Below are 21,799 nucleotides of genomic sequence, written 5' to 3' on the forward strand. Positions count from 1 at the left end.
TGGTTTGATCCAGAAGTGATGAGCAGGGCCACATATAAGCACCATATGTACAATTATACGTGCTGAAATCAATTCCTTTCTTTCTGTACCTTCAGACACAGATCTTGACATACTCCTTTGTCTTTTCAAGAACCTTTTCAGCAAACTTTTATCATTTTACAAGGAAAATATCACCCCCAAGACAACATGGTTCAATATGTGTAGTTGCTGTCACGCATAGATGTCTGTGACATATCCTAAATTGCAACAACAGAAAGGTTTTTAAACAGTTGAAGTTGGGTGCACTGCCAGTTTATACGCATATGCTCATTACAAATGTCTACGGTGCTTCACGGCGAGTGGACAAACCTAAACCACTCTCTGGAGTAGAACAAACTACTGCTGATTGCTTTGTGGATTGCCGAAGCACTCACATGTGAGTAATCAATGTCCAGTTACAATTTACAAAAATTACAAACACCAATATGACAGAAGTGACAAGATATCCAGAAGATGAGTAAATCTTGGAGTCTTTAATGGAGATTACAGCCAGCCGACACGTGTTTCATCGCCTTCGCGATTCATCAGGGCTGAAACAAACAAATGAGTAGCGTCTAGCATAATCTGTGAGCAAAAACCATTTATATACAGGGCCATAATGTCTGGCCGTTGTGTTACATGCACTAAAGCTTCCTCCTGCAGTGGACATATAGTGAGTGCATCATTTCACAAGTATTGACTCACTCGTGCCACCACAACACATCCGTGTCGAAATTCCAGTGTATGCTATCGACTATACATAATGACGTGCCTATATGTGATAGTGATAGTATTTGGACATGTGCGGCGACGAGATCACCATTGTTTCTCTAAAAAAAAAAACAATGACACATGCTCTGTATTGATGACTAGAGTGTCCTAATCGTGAACGGCTCTTGCATCATCCATGCTGGTTCTTAAGTGAAAGTCGTGAGAGAAAGTGTCATTTCCAAAAACATACCTAGAAGGCCGTATCGATGTCAGAAGGTCTATATATATCCAAGAAATGAAAGAAAAAAACGAAAAATCTCATCACTATCAGCGATTCCGGTAATATTCAGGCAAGAGGTCACCAAATGAGACTGTAAGCCACTAATTGCACGCCGGCTTACCGCTCAGCTGGTGATAATTCCGACCCAGCCGGGCCCGTGACTAATACTGCTGGCGGTGGTTCGTTCAGCAGCGATCAATATTTCTGTATCTATAATCAAGTGAGATAATTTATGTTTTATTTCTAGTAGGGAAAATTGTCAATTTTTGTAACTCAGATGTCACATGCATTCTCACTGGAGTCCTGGTATTAGTTATTCGAGATTAGATCCTTTATTATTGCTTATAAACATTAGATCTTACGTGCTATCATCGTCTAGCGTTGTACGCAGAATTCACCTATAGTTAATCCACTTACATGTGTGAAGATTAATGTACAAACTAATGTGCTCGGAGGTGACCCGATATCGCTGTTCCGGTTTGCGGTTGTCGATATCAAATGATATTACTGTTAAAGGAATAACAATAACAAATAAGTTACTATCTCACATAAGTCATTAGAACGTCATTCCTCGTTATACCAGTATAGATACCAAATTTTACCTATTTCCTTTTACTTCATGGATACCTGTTGCGGTTCCAAAATTGTGGTGTGTTTCATGCTAGAGGGGAACGAGTAATGAGAGTCTTAGTTTCAAAAATTACACCACGTATCTTAGAATTCGAAGACCATCGGGCCCCTGACTCACCCGTGTTTGGCGTCCTCTGCGGGTGTGGCGGGTTCACCTCCTTCGCGCTCAGTTCCTGTTTGGACACGTGATTGAGTGCGAAGCGACGTATATGGGTACTTCCATATGACGTAGTTCATAGACTAGAGCGCGTTTAGTGCTCGTATGTGCCGACCATATTGCACGCTCTCTTGTTTGCCTAATTATTCGTGTAGATTAATAATGACGTTATTGATTGCGATCTCTCAAAGGTAGAAAAAAGCGAAAAAACCACGAAAAAAACCACGAAACAAACGAAAAAAACACAACCATCACGATGAGAGGATCGCAATGAAAAAACGAAAATATGACCATCAAGTATATGAGCAAGAGTGTGAATAGACGCTCACATATGAGAATGCGTATGATCCCTGGAAAATTCCGAAATTCTCATATTTATTGACTAATGTCAGTATATACCGTGACATGAGTCTCAAATGATTAGTGCTGGTGAAGTGCACACCGTGAATGATTCAAACTGGTTAAATCCGTGAGAAACCCAGTCATACAGTGACTTATTTACTATCTAACATATTAGCTGTTTGGCATTTCTTCTTTCCCTAGGTTATAGCTTAGAGATCTCATGACATTACTTAATTGTACAGGAGAAAAACACCCCAGCATTTAGAGAGATTAAGGTATCGACGAAATCTTACGGGTCTACAGTAGGTTACAGTGTTCTTGTATCTTAAACATAATTCAGATTATACAGTTCAAGCAGTATCTATTATTAATCCCCCAGAAAAAATTGCATCTCCTGGTCGTAATTTAATCCAGACTGTACCGATTGCAAACGCATAATCCAAGTTGCCTCAGTGCGTCTTAATTTCAATTCTCGGTTACCACCTCTTATTGCCACTGGTATGGTTTCAATTCCAAAAAATTGTACATTTTTGTTCTGTCGATCTTTTTGGCACGAGGCTACATGCAAAGCCACTGGATATTTAGGGTCACAGTTTACAATCGCTCTTATATGTTCCATCATTCTTTCCTTCAATGGCCTGATTGTGCTACCTACGTAGTGCTTGCCACATTCACATTCAATAATGTAGATAACAAATTTCGTAGTACAATTAATGTTGCTCTTGATGGTATAACAAACGTTATCAGGGCCTGTGAAATTCGTAGTTCCATGTTTGGCCCATTTGCACATACTGCAGAACCCGCATTTGTGAAAACCCAGACCTCGTTGTGTCAACCAATTGGTACTTCTCATATCACGGGGTACTGTGGGACTCAACTTGTTTCTTAGTGTGTTGCCTCTTCTAAATGAGATCTGTGGCCTCTCTGTGATATACTTAGTCAGTGTTTTTTCGGATTTCAGTAGGCTCCAATGTTTAGTTAAACTTTTCCTTAAGTCCAGATGGAGTGAGTTGAAATCCGTAACCATTCTTATGTGTTCTTTATTATCTGAGTTAGGCTTTTGTTTAGTGGTGAGAGTGTCTACTCTCCTCACCCTTTTAATCCTTTTTTCAGCTTTTCTAATGGAGTTGTAGGCATAACCCCTTGTAAGGAATCTTTCTTTCATGCTTTCAATGCATCTCCTGAATTCACAGTCCTCACTACAGTTCCTTCTTGCCCGAATAAATTCGCCAAAGGGTATGGCGTTAATCTGGTGTGAGGGGTGTGAGCTTGAAGCATGCAAGATTGCATTGCACGCTGTCGACTTTCTGAACAATCTACTGTGTAGACAGTTGGAAGAAATATAGAACTCGATATCTAAGAACTCTATATTTGTTTTGCTCCACTTCATAGTGAAGTTAATCTTCCATGTATTGTCATTCAAGTATTTAAAGAAATTATGCAAAAGCTCCTCTGAGCCTGCCCAAATGAGGATGCAGTCGTCAATATATCGACCCCAAAATATTATGGAGTCGATATATTGAGCACCCTTTGTGCCCCAAATCAGATCTGCTTCCAGTGCCCCCATAAATAGATTAGCAAACGAGGGTGATATTTTAGAGCCCATGGCTACACCTTGTTTCTGTCGGTACCAGTTTTTGTCACACATAAAGAAGTTATTCTTAAGGACCAATTCTATCATTACCGATAGCATCTCTGTATGCTTCCATAGTGTGGCTGATCTGTTATATAGGATTTTGTTAATGGCCTCTATACCCAGCTGTGTGTCAATGCTGGTGTACAGGGACACCACGTCCAGTGTTACCAAGAGAAAATCATCTTGCCATTCCATATCTGCTAGTGTACTCAGAATGTGTTTGGAATCCTGTATGTAGGACGGCAAGTTCTTAACTAGCGGACCCAGATACAGATCTACGTATTCCGCTAGCCTCTCTGTTGGGCCCCCTATGCCCGAAACAATGGGTCTCCCTGGTGGAAATGGGAGTTCCTTGTGAACTTTAGGCAAGGTGTAAAGCCATGGATAGGTGGGTCTAAAAACTTTCAAATATAAGTATTCCTCCTCGTTTAATAACCCTGATTGCTTCCACTTTAACAAATGTGAGTTGATTTCTATTGTTAAGGGACCAATGGGGTTATATGTGAGGCGTTCGTAGCATACTTCATCCTGTAATTGTTGACTAATTTCTGATTGGTAGTCTATGCGATCCATAATCACTACGTTTCCTCCTTTATCTGCCTCTCGTATGATGATAGTATTGTCATTCATTAGTGTATTGAGTGCTATTCTTTGTCCCTTACTAAGGTTGTCCTTATATTTGAACATTCTGTCCTTGTGTAGATGGTTCAGTTTGTCGAGATCCTCTACCACCCGCTTATGAAAATTATCTATGGCATTGCCACCAGGTAGTGTAGGGATCCATTTAGATTTGGACTTTAGTCCACTAACAATGCTAAAGTCGGATTCTATGTCCAACTCCTCTAGCAGTCTGTCCATCTCTAGAGGAGAATCCTCCATGTCAGTCAATGATAAGAGAAGATGAGTTGCATGCACATCATTTATTGATAAGGATTCAGTGGTGCTGGTAACAGGTGGATTGACAGCCCCTCTACCCTTTTTCTCCATACCATAGAAATGCTTTTTCAGTTTCAGGTTCCTTATAAATTTAAACAGATCAATTTTCAATTTGCAAATATCCCCCGTTGCAAACGGGTTGAAACTAAGACCTTTGCTTAAAAGGGAAACCATATCTGGAGTAAGGTTTATTTTAGAGAGGTTGATGACCTGCACATCTCCCGTGTTTGCACCATCTAATTCCTGTTGGCCCCTGATCTCAGCTTCTTTCTGTAGTCCTCTGTGTTTCCGTCCCCTGCCCCTCCTGGTTTTGGATCGGATTGGTTTCTTGCTATAGGGTATCTGTTGCCCTTCCTGATCCGTAAAACCTCTTGGAAAAAAGGTGGCATACCTTGTCTGTCTTGGTTGTCTGATTCCCCTCCTGTGGTACTAATGGAATTAAGTGAGGAGCTACTGGAAGAGACAGAGGTGGGTTCCGGACCCTGAGATTTTTTGTACATGTTTTTTGAGCTGTTTGGGATCAGGGAATCATATTTTTTATCAAAAGTGAAAATTCGACCACAGGTGTAATCCAACTCATCCCTTCTTAGTTGCCTGGCTTTCCTATTTTTAATTTCTGATTGGTGTTTCAATATGATTTCATCTAGGATGGTGTAATTCTTAACAGTGCTCTCTGGTCTATTTAGATCCTTGATTTCTTGTTCAATGACAGCTATTTCTGCTTGTAATTTGGCCCCCTTACGTTCAGCACTAACAATTAATATCTCCATAAGGGTAGTGGAATTGATAGAGAGAGATTCTTCCCATTTGATCATGAGATCGGCATCTAGGTCATCGTAGGTGGGAAAGATTTGGCCTCTAAGACCTCTGGGAACGCGTTTTAATCTCAAGTACTGTTTGAGGGTCGCGCCATCCCACCATTTTGAGTTCTCCATTTTCTTAAGGCGTTCTAATTTAACAAATTTGTCTCTGAGTCCCTCTGTACGAGGGGGATTAGTGCTGGTGGAAGCGCTTTGGGTTGACATCCCTTTCGCTAAATTTTCAAAAAGCTCTTCTGCCATTTTGGTTCTATCCATATTGGTATAATATGGTGTGATCTAGCAATGTAATGCTAGAGTAACCTCACAAGTAATATAGTTGCGTGGCGGCTACCCTCAACTGGAGGCTAATTGAAACAACAGAAAGGTTTTTAAACAGTTGAAGTTGGGTGCACTGCCAGTTTATACGCATATGCTCATTACAAATGTCTACGGTGCTTCACGGCGAGTGGACAAACCTAAACCACTCTCTGGAGTAGAACAAACTACTGCTGATTGCTTTGTGGATTGCCGAAGCACTCACATGTGAGTAATCAATGTCCAGTTACAATTTACAAAAATTACAAACACCAATATGACAGAAGTGACAAGATATCCAGAAGATGAGTAAATCTTGGAGTCTTTAATGGAGATTACAGCCAGCCGACACGTGTTTCATCGCCTTCGCGATTCATCAGGGCTGAAACAAACAAATGAGTAGCGTCTAGCATAATCTGTGAGCAAAAACCATTTATATACAGGGCCATAATGTCTGGCCGTTGTGTTACATGCACTAAAGCTTCCTCCTGCAGTGGACATATAGTGAGTGCATCATTTCACAAGTATTGACTCACTCGTGCCACCACAACACATCCGTGTCGAAATTCCAGTGTATGCTATCGACTATACATAATGACGTGCCTATATGTGATAGTGATAGTATTTGGACATGTGCGGCGACGAGATCACCATTGTTTCTCTAAAAAAAAAAACAATGACACATGCTCTGTATTGATGACTAGAGTGTCCTAATCGTGAACGGCTCTTGCATCATCCATGCTGGTTCTTAAGTGAAAGTCGTGAGAGAAAGTGTCATTTCCAAAAACATACCTAGAAGGCCGTATCGATGTCAGAAGGTCTATATATATCCAAGAAATGAAAGAAAAAACCGAAAAATCTCATCACTATCAGCGATTCCGGTAATATTCAGGCAAGAGGTCACCAAATGAGACTGTAAGCCACTAATTGCACGCCGGCTTACCGCTCAGCTGGTGATAATTCCGACCCAGCCGGGCCCGTGACTAATACTGCTGGCGGTGGTTCGTTCAGCAGCGATCAATATTTCTGTATCTATAATCAAGTGAGATAATTTATGTTTTATTTCTAGTAGGGAAAATTGTCAATTTTTGTCATGAGATCTCTAAGCTATAACCTAGGGAAAGAAGAAATGCCAAACAGCTAATATGTTAGATAGTAAATAAGTCACTGTATGACTGGGTTTCTCACGGATTTAACCAGTTTGAATCATTCACGGTGTGCACTTCACCAGCACTAATCATTTGAGACTCATGTCACGGTATATACTGACATTAGTCAATAAATATGAGAATTTCGGAATTTTCCAGGGATCATACGCATTCTCATATGTGAGCGTCTATTCACACTCTTGCTCATATACTTGATGGTCATATTTTCGTTTTTTCATTGCGATCCTCTCATCGTGATGGTTGTGTTTTTTTCGTTTGTTTCGTGGTTTTTTTCGTGGTTTTTTCGCTTTTTTCTACCTTTGAGAGATCGCAATCAATAACGTCATTATTAATCTACACGAATAATTAGGCAAACAAGAGAGCGTGCAATATGGTCGGCACATACGAGCACTAAACGCGCTCTAGTCTATGAACTACGTCATATGGAAGTACCCATATACGTCGCTTCGCACTCAATCACGTGTCCAAACAGGAACTGAGCGCGAAGGAGGTGAACCCGCCACACCCGCAGAGGACGCCAAACACGGGTGAGTCAGGGGCCCGATGGTCTTCGAATTCTAAGATACGTGGTGTAATTTTTGAAACTAAGACTCTCATTACTCGTTCCCCTCTAGCATGAAACACACCACAATTTTGGAACCGCAACAGGTATCCATGAAGTAAAAGGAAATAGGTAAAATTTGGTATCTATACTGGTATAACGAGGAATGACGTTCTAATGACTTATGTGAGATAGTAACTTATTTGTTATTGTTATTCCTTTAACAGTAATATCATTTGATATCGACAACCGCAAACCGGAACAGCGATATCGGGTCACCTCCGAGCACATTAGTTTGTACATTAATCTTCACACATGTAAGTGGATTAACTATAGGTGAATTCTGCGTACAACGCTAGACGATGATAGCACGTAAGATCTAATGTTTATAAGCAATAATAAAGGATCTAATCTCGAATAACTAATACCAGGACTCCAGTGAGAATGCATGTGACATCTGAGTTACAAAAATTGACAATTTTCCCTACTAGAAATAAAACATAAATTATCTCACTTGATTATAGATACAGAAATATTGATCGCTGCTGAACGAACCACCGCCAGCAGTATTAGTCACGGGCCCGGCTGGGTCGGAATTATCACCAGCTGAGCGGTAAGCCGGCGTGCAATTAGTGGCTTACAGTCTCATTTGGTGACCTCTTGCCTGAATATTACCGGAATCGCTGATAGTGATGAGATTTTTCGTTTTTTTCTTTCATTTCTTGGATATATATAGACCTTCTGACATCGATACGGCCTTCTAGGTATGTTTTTGGAAATGACACTTTCTCTCACGACTTTCACTTAAGAACCAGCATGGATGATGCAAGAGCCGTTCACGATTAGGACACTCTAGTCATCAATACAGAGCATGTGTCATTGTTTGTTTTTTTAGAGAAACAATGGTGATCTCGTCGCCGCACATGTCCAAATACTATCACTATCACATATAGGCACGTCATTATGTATAGTCGATAGCATACACTGGAATTTCGACACGGATGTGTTGTGGTGGCACGAGTGAGTCAATACTTGTGAAATGATGCACTCACTATATGTCCACTGCAGGAGGAAGCTTTAGTGCATGTAACACAACGGCCAGACATTATGGCCCTGTATATAAATGGTTTTTGCTCACAGATTATGCTAGACGCTACTCATTTGTTTGTTTCAGCCCTGATGAATCGCGAAGGCGATGAAACACGTGTCGGCTGGCTGTAATCTCCATTAAAGACTCCAAGATTTACTCATCTTCTGGATATCTTGTCACTTCTGTCATATTGGTGTTTGTAATTTTTGTAAATTGTAACTGGACATTGATTACTCACATGTGAGTGCTTCGGCAATCCACAAAGCAATCAGCAGTAGTTTGTTCTACTCCAGAGAGTGGTTTAGGTTTGTCCACTCGCCGTGAAGCACCGTAGACATTTGTAATGAGCATATGCGTATAAACTGGCAGTGCACCCAACTTCAACTGTTTAAAAACCTTTCTGTTGTTTCAATTAGCCTCCAGTTGAGGGTAGCCGCCACGCAACTATATTACTTGTGAGGTTACTCTAGCATTACATTGCTAGATCACACCATATTATACCAATATGGATAGAACCAAAATGGCAGAAGAGCTTTTTGAAAATTTAGCGAAAGGGATGTCAACCCAAAGCGCTTCCACCAGCACTAATCCCCCTCGTACAGAGGGACTCAGAGACAAATTTGTTAAATTAGAACGCCTTAAGAAAATGGAGAACTCAAAATGGTGGGATGGCGCGACCCTCAAACAGTACTTGAGATTAAAACGCGTTCCCAGAGGTCTTAGAGGCCAAATCTTTCCCACCTACGATGACCTAGATGCCGATCTCATGATCAAATGGGAAGAATCTCTCTCTATCAATTCCACTACCCTTATGGAGATATTAATTGTTAGTGCTGAACGTAAGGGGGCCAAATTACAAGCAGAAATAGCTGTCATTGAACAAGAAATCAAGGATCTAAATAGACCAGAGAGCACTGTTAAGAATTACACCATCCTAGATGAAATCATATTGAAACACCAATCAGAAATTAAAAATAGGAAAGCCAGGCAACTAAGAAGGGATGAGTTGGATTACACCTGTGGTCGAATTTTCACTTTTGATAAAAAATATGATTCCCTGATCCCAAACAGCTCAAAAAACATGTACAAAAAATCTCAGGGTCCGGAACCCACCTCTGTCTCTTCCAGTAGCTCCTCACTTAATTCCATTAGTACCACAGGAGGGGAATCAGACAACCAAGACAGACAAGGTATGCCACCTTTTTTCCAAGAGGTTTTACGGATCAGGAAGGGCAACAGATACCCTATAGCAAGAAACCAATCCGATCCAAAACCAGGAGGGGCAGGGGACGGAAACACAGAGGACTACAGAAAGAAGCTGAGATCAGGGGCCAACAGGAATTAGATGGTGCAAACACGGGAGATGTGCAGGTCATCAACCTCTCTAAAATAAACCTTACTCCAGATATGGTTTCCCTTTTAAGCAAAGGTCTTAGTTTCAACCCGTTTGCAACGGGGGATATTTGCAAATTGAAAATTGATCTGTTTAAATTTATAAGGAACCTGAAACTGAAAAAGCATTTCTATGGTATGGAGAAAAAGGGTAGAGGGGCTGTCAATCCACCTGTTACCAGCACCACTGAATCCTTATCAATAAATGATGTGCATGCAACTCATCTTCTCTTATCATTGACTGACATGGAGGATTCTCCTCTAGAGATGGACAGACTGCTAGAGGAGTTGGACATAGAATCCGACTTTAGCATTGTTAGTGGACTAAAGTCCAAATCTAAATGGATCCCTACACTACCTGGTGGCAATGCCATAGATAATTTTCATAAGCGGGTGGTAGAGGATCTCGACAAACTGAACCATCTACACAAGGACAGAATGTTCAAATATAAGGACAACCTTACTTAGTAAGGGACAAAGAATAGCACTCAATACACTAATGAATGACAATACTATCATCATACGAGAGGCAGATAAAGGAGGAAACGTAGTGATTATGGATCGCATAGACTACCAATCAGAAATTAGTCAACAATTACAGGATGAAGTATGCTACGAACGCCTCACATATAACCCCATTGGTCCCTTAACAATAGAAATCAACTCACATTTGTTAAAGTGGAAGCAATCAGGGTTATTAAACGAGGAGGAATACTTATATTTGAAAGTTTTTAGACCCACCTATCCATGGCTTTACACCTTGCCTAAAGTTCACAAGGAACTCCCATTTCCACCAGGGAGACCCATTGTTTCGGGCATAGGGGGCCCAACAGAGAGGCTAGCGGAATACGTAGATCTGTATCTGGGTCCGCTAGTTAAGAACTTGCCGTCCTACATACAGGATTCCAAACACATTCTGAGTACACTAGCAGATATGGAATGGCAAGATGATTTTCTCTTGGTAACACTGGACGTGGTGTCCCTGTACACCAGCATTGACACACAGCTGGGTATAGAGGCCATTAACAAAATCCTATATAACAGATCAGCCACACTATGGAAGCATACAGAGATGCTATCGGTAATGATAGAATTGGTCCTTAAGAATAACTTCTTTATGTGTGACAAAAACTGGTACCGACAGAAACAAGGTGTAGCCATGGGCTCTAAAATATCACCCTCGTTTGCTAATCTATTTATGGGGGCACTGGAAGCAGATCTGATTTGGGGCACAAAGGGTGCTCAATATATCGACTCCATAATATTTTGGGGTCGATATATTGACGACTGCATCCTCATTTGGGCAGGCTCAGAGGAGCTTTTGCATAATTTCTTTAAATACTTGAATGACAATACATGGAAGATTAACTTCACTATGAAGTGGAGCAAAACAAATATAGAGTTCTTAGATATCGAGTTCTATATTTCTTCCAACTGTCTACACAGTAGATTGTTCAGAAAGTCGACAGCGTGCAATGCAATCTTGCATGCTTCAAGCTCACACCCCTCACACCAGATTAACGCCATACCCTTTGGCGAATTTATTCGGGCAAGAAGGAACTGTAGTGAGGACTGTGAATTCAGGAGATGCATTGAAAGCATGAAAGAAAGATTCCTTACAAGGGGTTATGCCTACAACTCCATTAGAAAAGCTGAAAAAAGGATTAAAAGGGTGAGGAGAGTAGACACTCTCACCACTAAACAAAAGCCTAACTCAGATAATAAAGAACACATAAGAATGGTTACGGATTTCAACTCACTCCATCTGGACTTAAGGAAAAGTTTAACTAAACATTGGAGCCTACTGAAATCCGAAAAAACACTGACTAAGTATATCACAGAGAGGCCACAGATCTCATTTAGAAGAGGCAACACACTAAGAAACAAGTTGAGTCCCACAGTACCCCGTGATATGAGAAGTACCAATTGGTTGACACAACGAGGTCTGGGTTTTCACAAATGCGGGTTCTGCAGTATGTGCAAATGGGCCAAACATGGAACTACGAATTTCACAGGCCCTGATAACGTTTGTTATACCATCAAGAGCAACCTTAATTGTACTACGAAATTTGTTATCTACATTATTGAATGTGAATGTGGCAAGCACTACGTAGGTAGCACAATCAGGCCATTGAAGGAAAGAATGATGGAACATATAAGAGCGATTGTAAACTGTGACCCTAAATATCCAGTGGCTTTGCATGTAGCCTCGTGCCAAAAAGATCGACAGAACAAAAATGTACAATGTTTTGGAATTGAAACCATACCAGTGGCAATAAGAGGTGGTAACCGAGAATTGAAATTAAGACGCACTGAGGCAACTTGGATTATGCGTTTGCAATCGGTACAGTCTGGATTAAATTACGACCAGGAGATGCAATTTTTTCTGGGGGATTAATAATAGATACTGCTTGAACTGTATAATCTGAATTATGTTTAAGATACAAGAACACTGTAACCTACTGTAGACCCGTAAGATTTCGTCGATACCTTAATCTCTCTAAATGCTGGGGTGTTTTTCTCCTGTACAATTAAGTAATGTCATGAGATCTCTAAGCTATAACCTAGGGAAAGAAGAAATGCCAAACAGCTAATATGTTAGATAGTAAATAAGTCACTGTATGACTGGGTTTCTCACGGATTTAACCAGTTTGAATCATTCACGGTGTGCACTTCACCAGCACTAATCATTTGAGACTCATGTCACGGTATATACTGACATTAGTCAATAAATATGAGAATTTCGGAATTTTCCAGGGATCATACGCATTCTCATATGTGAGCGTCTATTCACACTCTTGCTCATATACTTGATGGTCATATTTTCGTTTTTTCATTGCGATCCTCTCATCGTGATGGTTGTGTTTTTTTCGTTTGTTTCGTGGTTTTTTTCGTGGTTTTTTCGCTTTTTTCTACCTTTGAGAGATCGCAATCAATAACGTCATTATTAATCTACACGAATAATTAGGCAAACAAGAGAGCGTGCAATATGGTCGGCACATACGAGCACTAAACGCGCTCTAGTCTATGAACTACGTCATATGGAAGTACCCATATACGTCGCTTCGCACTCAATCACGTGTCCAAACAGGAACTGAGCGCGAAGGAGGTGAACCCGCCACACCCGCAGAGGACGCCAAACACGGGTGAGTCAGGGGCCCGATGGTCTTCGAATTCTAAGATACGTGGTGTAATTTTTGAAACTAAGACTCTCATTACTCGTTCCCCTCTAGCATGAAACACACCACAATTTTGGAACCGCAACAGGTATCCATGAAGTAAAAGGAAATAGGTAAAATTTGGTATCTATACTGGTATAACGAGGAATGACGTTCTAATGACTTATGTGAGATAGTAACTTATTTGTTATTGTTATTCCTTTAACAGTAATATCATTTGATATCGACAACCGCAAACCGGAACAGCGATATCGGGTCACCTCCGAGCACATTAGTTTGTACATTAATCTTCACACATGTAAGTGGATTAACTATAGGTGAATTCTGCGTACAACGCTAGACGATGATAGCACGTAAGATCTAATGTTTATAAGCAATAATAAAGGATCTAATCTCGAATAACTAATACCAGGACTCCAGTGAGAATGCATGTGACATCTGAGTTACAAAAATTGACAATTTTCCCTACTAGAAATAAAACATAAATTATCTCACTTGATTATAGATACAGAAATATTGATCGCTGCTGAACGAACCACCGCCAGCAGTATTAGTCACGGGCCCGGCTGGGTCGGAATTATCACCAGCTGAGCGGTAAGCCGGCGTGCAATTAGTGGCTTACAGTCTCATTTGGTGACCTCTTGCCTGAATATTACCGGAATCGCTGATAGTGATGAGATTTTTCGGTTTTTTCTTTCATTTCTTGGATATATATAGACCTTCTGACATCGATACGGCCTTCTAGGTATGTTTTTGGAAATGACACTTTCTCTCACGACTTTCACTTAAGAACCAGCATGGATGATGCAAGAGCCGTTCACGATTAGGACACTCTAGTCATCAATACAGAGCATGTGTCATTGTTTTTTTTTTTAGAGAAACAATGGTGATCTCGTCGCCGCACATGTCCAAATACTATCACTATCACATATAGGCACGTCATTATGTATAGTCGATAGCATACACTGGAATTTCGACACGGATGTGTTGTGGTGGCACGAGTGAGTCAATACTTGTGAAATGATGCACTCACTATATGTCCACTGCAGGAGGAAGCTTTAGTGCATGTAACACAACGGCCAGACATTATGGCCCTGTATATAAATGGTTTTTGCTCACAGATTATGCTAGACGCTACTCATTTGTTTGTTTCAGCCCTGATGAATCGCGAAGGCGATGAAACACGTGTCGGCTGGCTGTAATCTCCATTAAAGACTCCAAGATTTACTCATCTTCTGGATATCTTGTCACTTCTGTCATATTGGTGTTTGTAATTTTTGTAAATTGTAACTGGACATTGATTACTCACATGTGAGTGCTTCGGCAATCCACAAAAAAAAAAAAAAAAAAAAAAAATATCCTAAATTGCACTCAGATGAATCGGAAGGCTGTACAGGACTGTGAGGTGAAGCTGTATGTCGCCAAACATCGGAAGACTTCACTTCGTGGCTGGTCGAAGTCAAAAGGGACATCCTGTTACCGCATCAAAATTCTGATAGATACATCTGCCGTCTGGATTCCTCACCTTGTGAATATCCCCCTTGCGTCAGCAACGTTCGGAAATTTTCTTCGTAGCACGCCGACGTGGACCACGTCACAGGAGTACGACCTCGCCCGTGACTCCGCCTGACGTCACCGACTCCTTATTAGGCCCACGCCGGCGTGATGACGTCAGTTCCCTTTTTTCCGCGTCTCCGACGCTAACGGCTTTCGGGATCTTCTGCGATACTTAGTATCTTACTTCTATTACAGTGTTGCTGTTTTTCCTTTAATTCTTCCTTCTTCGTCGAAGATGTCGTCGAGGAAGACAGGATTCAAGCAATGTGGGTCTTGCACTCGTATGATGTCAATCACCGATCCACATGGCGATTGTTTGTGGTGTCTTGGATCAGACCACGATGTTAAGAACTGTCGGTCTTGTTTCAAGATGAACCCTAAGGCACTTCGTGAACGTGAAGCAAAGCTTCTTGCGAAGGTAAAAGGAAGAGAGACTGGGAGATCTTCGAGGTCGACGTCGAGACGCTCGAAGTCGAGGCAGAAATCTCACTCGAAGTCAAGGTCGGCTTCGAGGTCGAGGTCCAGAGCGAGGTCGAGGTCCAGGGAGAGATCGAGATCTGGATCCAAATCGGCTTCGGGTCAAGCTTCGAGTTCTTCGAAGAGGAGGCACAAGAGGAAGAAGCACAGCTCTAGACATCATTCAGGAAAGGAGTCTTGGGATTCGACGAAGAAGTCTCGTAAGCATCATAAAGACTTTGTTTCTCCTTCTCCTGCCCAGTCCCTCGGAGGTTCCCCGACTCCGGAGCAAGAACCGGATCCGGTATCTCAACATTCTTCGGAGCACGAGGAAGAAGAGGAGGTAGTTCCTCAATCTCCAGCTCCGATGGAGACTCCTGTAGACCAAGAGGGTCAGAATGAGCCTATGTCAGAACGACCTCCTTCAGAACATCCGGTAGGTTCGTACCCTCCTTTTCCTGGTCCAGGACAGGACCCCTCGCATTTTCTTAATGCGATGTTTGGAGTTTACTCGAGAGCGATGTACCCCACTAGAGCACCTGTTGGTCCCATGGGTCTGTTGTCTTACAACTTGGGCATTCCTCAGAGTTACGCCCCAGCTCCATTTATGCCATTTATGCCGGCGCCTCTTACACCTTGGCTCGGTACGGCTCCGCCGAGGTCTTCAACTCCGTATGCGGCTTCGCCGACTCCGGATCGACCTCGTAGTTTGGATCGAGGTGCCACGCCAGTCCGTGAGTCTCGTCTTCCATCTGCCCCGGCTCCTCGCTCGACGTCGGAACCGGCTCCGTCGGAGTCGTTACCGGATCCGTCGACTTCGGTTCGTATGGAGTGGTCGAGGCGCAGGGCTCAGCGTCTCTTGGAAGAAAAGAGAGGTGAAGATTCTGATGTGGAAGAGGGTGAGCTTCTTGATCATGATGATTATTTTGAAGACCTACATAATGCTAGTGGTCTGGAGCTTTCTCCTGAGTGGGGTTTGCCTTCGGTGTCTGATACACCATCTAAGGACGTGGCACCCTACCATGTTGTTATTAGGAAGGCTGCAGATCTTCTCAACTTAACCTTGCCTACTGTTGAGTACAAGCCCAACATCCTTACAGAAGTCTTGCACTCTCCCTCTTCTATTATTGAACCTACACTGCCGTTCACTGATGCCTTAACTGATCCTATAAAAGAGGTCTGGAAGAAACCATTGACTGCTCCTGCTGTTTCAAGATCTGTTGCAAGACGCTACAGGGTGGCTCCTGATGACCCGGAGTTTCTCTCTTCACATCCTTCTCCGGAGAGTCTAGTGGTGCAGGCTGCATGTTGTAACAGGTCTGCAGGTTCTTTTCCTCAGGTACCGGCAGACAAGGACTCTAGGAAGTTGGATCAGTCTGCAAAGAAGATTTTCTCTTCGGGAGGCATGGCTCTCAAATCCACTAATGCTACTTGCCTTTTGGGAAGATATGTCCATGCGTTGATGGATTCTGTGAAGCAGTTATCATCTAAGCTTCCAGAGGAGGATAGAAAGAACTTTAATGAAGTGATTTCCGATACTCAGGCTGCAGCACGCATGGTCATTCAGAGTGGCGTAGACACAGTTGATTCTGTTGCCAGGATTATGGGCTCTACTGTGGCAACCAGGAGAGCCGCATGGCTGAAATCCTCTGATTTCTCTGCAGATGTGCAATCCACGTTGCTGGGCTTACCTTTTGATGGGACTGGCCTTTTTGGGAAAAAGGCGGATGTCGCCTTGGAAAGATTTAAAGATAGCCGGGCTACTGCAAGATCTTTGGGTCTCCAGATGAGAGGATCGACGACTAGAAAGTTTAGAGGCTTTGGTAGATCCTCTTTTCGTCCCTTCAGGCAGGGCCAACAGCAACAGCAGCAACACCAGAACCCTCTGTACAAATCCTATAGAGGTAGACAGAAGGGTCGTGGACGTGGGCGTCAAGTCTCCTCTTCCTCCACTTCCTCCAATAATGCCCAACCCCCACCCGCATCAGCAAAGCAGCCCTAGATCCACCATTCTGGATCATGTGGGGCCAGTAGGGGGTCGGCTTACTCATTTTCTACGAGATTGGGAATCGGTTACATCAGATCTTTGGGTTCTCAATCTCGTGGAAAATGGGTATGCACTTCCTTTTCAGGAGTTCCCTCCCAATTACCCTCCTTGTCAAGGTTATTGTTCAGAGGACCACCTGCTTCTCCTGCAGGAGGAAGTCCTGGCTCTGTTCCGAAAGGGTGCGATAGAGGTGGTTCCAGAGCAGGAGAGGGGTCAGGGGTGCTACTCCCGGTATTTCCTGATACCCAAGAAGGATGGCAGGCTGCGGCCAATCCTGTATCTCAGGATTTTGAACTTCTATCTCAAACAGGAGAAGTTCAAAATGCTCACCCTTGCTCAGGTTCTTCAAGCGCTGATGGAAGAAGACTGGATGGTGTTGATCGACTTGCAGGATGCGTATTTTCACATCCCCATTCTGAAGTCGCACAGGAAGTATCTCCGTTTTACGGTGGGGTCGCAGCATTACCAGTTTGCGGTCCTTCCTTTTGGACTTACTACTGCGCCTCGAGTTTTCACCAAGGTGATGGCGGTGGTGGCTGCGCATCTCAGAAGGTCGGGGATTCCCGTTTTCCCCTATCTGGACGACTGGTTGATCAAAGCAGAGTCGCCGGAGATTGTGCTCCATCATCTGCAAGAGACAATTCAGTTGTTGCACAAGTTGGGTTTTTCAATAAATGTGCCCAAGTCTCACCTGGTGCCCTCCCAGCGCAACCTGTTCATAGGTGCGGTACTGGACACTACTGTATGTCGTGCATTCCCTACACCTCAAAGGATTCACGACATACAAGAGATGATTCCTTTATTTTACAATGGAGCGGTTGTTCCAGTCCTGAAGTTCCTTCGTTTGCTCGGTCTGATGGCTTCTTGCATTCTGTTGGTCAGTCATGCACGCTGGCACATGAGGGCACTCCAGTGGTGCCTCCGCAGGCAGTGGTATCAGCACAACGGAGATCTCAGGGAGTCAGTGAGGATTTCCAGAGAAGCTCCGGCGGATCTGTCTTGGTGGGGCGTGGAAGGCAATCTGTCTCAAGGAAAGCCTTTTCAACTTCCTCCATCAGTGGCCACGGTGATATCGGATGCTTCCACTCTCGGTGGGGTGCTCATCTGGGGGATCTGGAGGTCAAAGGTCTTTGGTCTCCAGAGGAAAGGTTGCTTCACATCAACCTTCTAGAATTGCGGGCGATACGTTTGGCGCTCAAGGCCTTCCTCCCTTCCCTTCGCGGTCTGTCGGTACAAGTCCTGACGGACAACACGACCGCGATGTGGTACATCAACAAACAGGGAGGAGTGGGGTCGCAGGGTCTCTGCAGAGAGGCTCTGCGTCTCTGGTCCTGGGTTCAGGACCATCAGATTTGTCTGATGGCAAATCATCTGGCCGGGGTTCAGAACGTTCGTGCGGACAGTCTCAGTCGGCAGTTTTCTGCCGACCACGAGTGGAGGCTTCACCCGGAGGTGGTTCACGACATCTTTCAAATGTGGGGGACTCCTCGGGTGGACCTGTTCGCCACTCTCCAGTATCCGATGCAAGGAGCCTTGGGGGACGCGTTTCAGTTGAATTGGGGCTCGCAACTCCTCTACGCGTTTCCTCCCATACCCTTGATTCCTCGGGTTCTGAGGAAGATTCGCCAAGACCGGGCCCAAGTCATATTGATCGCCCCGGATTGGCCAAGAAGGGTGTGGTACACAGACCTTCTCCACCTCTCCTCTCACCCGCCGCTCCGTCTCCCTCACAGGGCAGATCTCCTCTCTCAGATGGAGGGGCAGGTTCTACACCCCCACACCTTCATGCCTGGAGATTGAACGGGGCAACTTGAGTTCTTTTTCTCTCCCTCACGATGTGGTGGATGTCATTCTTTCTGCCAGGCGTGACTCCACTAAGTCCATTTATTCGTATAGATGGTCTAAATTTGTCTCTTGGTGCAGGGAGAGGGATGTTGACCCTTTGAAGGCTCATTTGTCTGACATTTTACAGTTTGCTCTTTCTCTGGCGCGGCAAGGATTTGCTGTTGCCACGGTCAGGGGGTATCTTTCAGCCTTATCGGCATTCCTCTGTTTGCCGGATCAGCCCTCTCTTTTTAAGTCTCCGGTGGTTTTAAGATTTTTGAAGGGACTCACTAATAGATTCCCTCCTACTCCCTTTGTTGTTCCTCATTGGGATTTGAATCTTGTGTTGACCTTTTTGATGGGTTCTCCCTTCGAACCCTTACACAAGTGTCCCTTGAGGCTTTTGTCTTTCAAGGCGGTCTTCTTAGTAGCAATCACCTCGGCAAGGAGGGTGAGTGAGCTTCAGGCTCTTAGTTCCAAACCCCCATTCCTGACCATTCATGCTGAAAGACTGGTTCTTAGGACCACGGCTGTTTTTCTGCCTAAGGTGGTAACTCCCTTCCATCTAGGACAATCCATTACCCTTCCTACTGTAGGAGAGTAGGGTCTGCAATCCTATGATCACCCAGATTTTTGCTTTTTGCTTCACTGGTTTACGACTTTCCTGGCTGTGGGCCTGCTAATCAGACCCACAGCCTACCTGTTTTCTCTACTCCAAATTGTACCCAGGTACTGAATTGGCACTGGGCCCTCTAAGTCCCGGTACCCAGGGCTGAGGTGCACCCAGAAGTCTCCCAGGGGCAGCAGCATGTATTATGCCACCCCTGGGCTGACTGACTAAACAGACACAACTGGCTGCTTGACAGCTGGGGCAAAGTGGTGTACTCACCCTTTGCTTTAGATATAGTATTCCTATGTCTAACCCCAAAATGGACACATATATTCCTATCAGTCACTCCTATGGCAGGCCTTAACAATCCTGAAGGCAGAGTGCTTGGAATAATGTGAGATGGTGCTCTGGCATGAGCTGAGCCCGTTTGCAGCTTGCGGAACCAAGTCCTAATAGCTGTTCCATGATAACGCGTACCATATACTCTTAAGTGCATTATAATCCTCGCGGTTATATGCCAACTCTGGTATCGCTTTATCAAAACATGTCGAGTAAGGTGTCATACGAATTGGAATACTAACCCCTCGCCAATTCTGGCGACGGGGTTAGCATTCCACCCTTCTAGAGGGACACGACATGTTGGTAACCTGTAACCCCGGTTAAAGTCAGACATAGCCCCAGCTCCACAAGATGGATGCTGCCACCGAGACACAAGTCTGCCCTCCTGTTGCTGGGAGTCCTCCCAGCGCAGGAGGCACGGACAAAGGGTTTCCTGTCAGGGGCGATGCCAGCACCGTCCCAGACAGGATTTTGTGTATCCTAGGTAGGCAGGGCTTTAGAGGAAGGTGACTGCAAGTGGCACCCCGGTGCTCACTATGCATAGGCCGGCTTGAACCAGTTCCAGGGGCACACCAGCCCCTGAGCTGGGGGAAAGCCTGCCAAAGGAGAGGGGTGTAACCACCCCCCTCCTAGTCCCACCCATAGGGCAGGACTTAGTCGCGTGCCAGCCCCCTTTTGCATGATAAAGGTAGGAGCAGGCCCCTTTCCAGATCAGATCATCTTTGAATCCTGAACCGACTTTCTACGAAAGGAACTCAAGACTCTTCCTAAGATTTCTCCCTTGTGGCTAAGGAGTAGTCACCCTGCAGCAGCAGGCACCAACCAAGCATCGCGGTTTGCTGTAAGTCTCTCCTCCGGATCAAGACTGCCCAGCACGACGAGAACCGGCTTCCCTGGCACCTCTGACCTCAACCTGCATCATCAGCCCAGCTGTGATCCGTGGGTGTGACGAGACCTCGAGGGACCGGCTGTAGGAAGGTGGCTACCTGACTATGGTTACCCCAGATTTTTTGCCTGTGTTTAGCTGGTTTTTTGACTTAGTTGACCTGGTTCCCTGCTAATCAGGGCCCCAGGCCATCTGCTCTCTCTGTAAAATGGATTCCATGTACCCTAGGTACATACCACAATTGGAAATGGACTCCTTGTCAGCCCCTGTATAATGCACTATAGGTGCCCAGGGCATAGGAGCCACCAAGGCCTACCAGGGGCTGCAGCATATCTTTTGCCACCCCTGGCTGGTTCTTAAATTGACACAACTGGCTGATCACTCAGCTGGGGTAAGGTGGTGTAATCACCCCTTACTTAGATATAGTATACCTATATCTAAACCTATATCGGGACACATATTAACCTGTGAGCCACTCCTATGGAAGGCCTCATCAATCCTAGAGGCAGAGTGCGTGGTTTAATGTGAGATGGAGCTCTAGCATGAGCTGAGCCTGTCTGCAGCTGACGGGAACAACTCCCTACGCTGTTTCAGGATAATGCCATACCATATACTCTTAAGTGCCTTATAATCCTCGCGGTTATATAGCAACTTTGGTTTGGCTTTATCAAAACATGTCGTGTAAGGTGTCATACGATTTGGAATACTATCCCCTCGCCAGTTCTGGCGACGGGGATAGCATTCCACCCCTCTAGAGGGGTAAGACATGTTACTTTACTTAAATGCAGTTAATTTCTAAAAGGACCTTAGATCCACAAAATGGATGCCTCTGCCACAGACAAGAGTCTGACCCCCTGAAGCTGACCGAAACTCAGCCAAATGGG

At 44.2% G+C, this 21,799-nt stretch overlaps 1 protein-coding gene across 7 annotated transcripts in view; it reads left to right on the forward strand.

Moving 5' to 3' along the window:
* TSPOAP1 (TSPO associated protein 1) overlaps nucleotides 1-21,799 on the forward strand; it is a 3,238,928-nt gene that overhangs the window by 2,987,301 nt on the left and 229,828 nt on the right. The gene's annotated exons all lie outside the window — the stretch shown is intronic.

Source organism: Lissotriton helveticus, chromosome 3_1 (assembly GCF_964261635.1).
Source record: "Lissotriton helveticus chromosome 3_1, aLisHel1.1, whole genome shotgun sequence".
Lineage (NCBI taxonomy): Eukaryota > Metazoa > Chordata > Amphibia > Caudata > Salamandridae > Lissotriton > Lissotriton helveticus.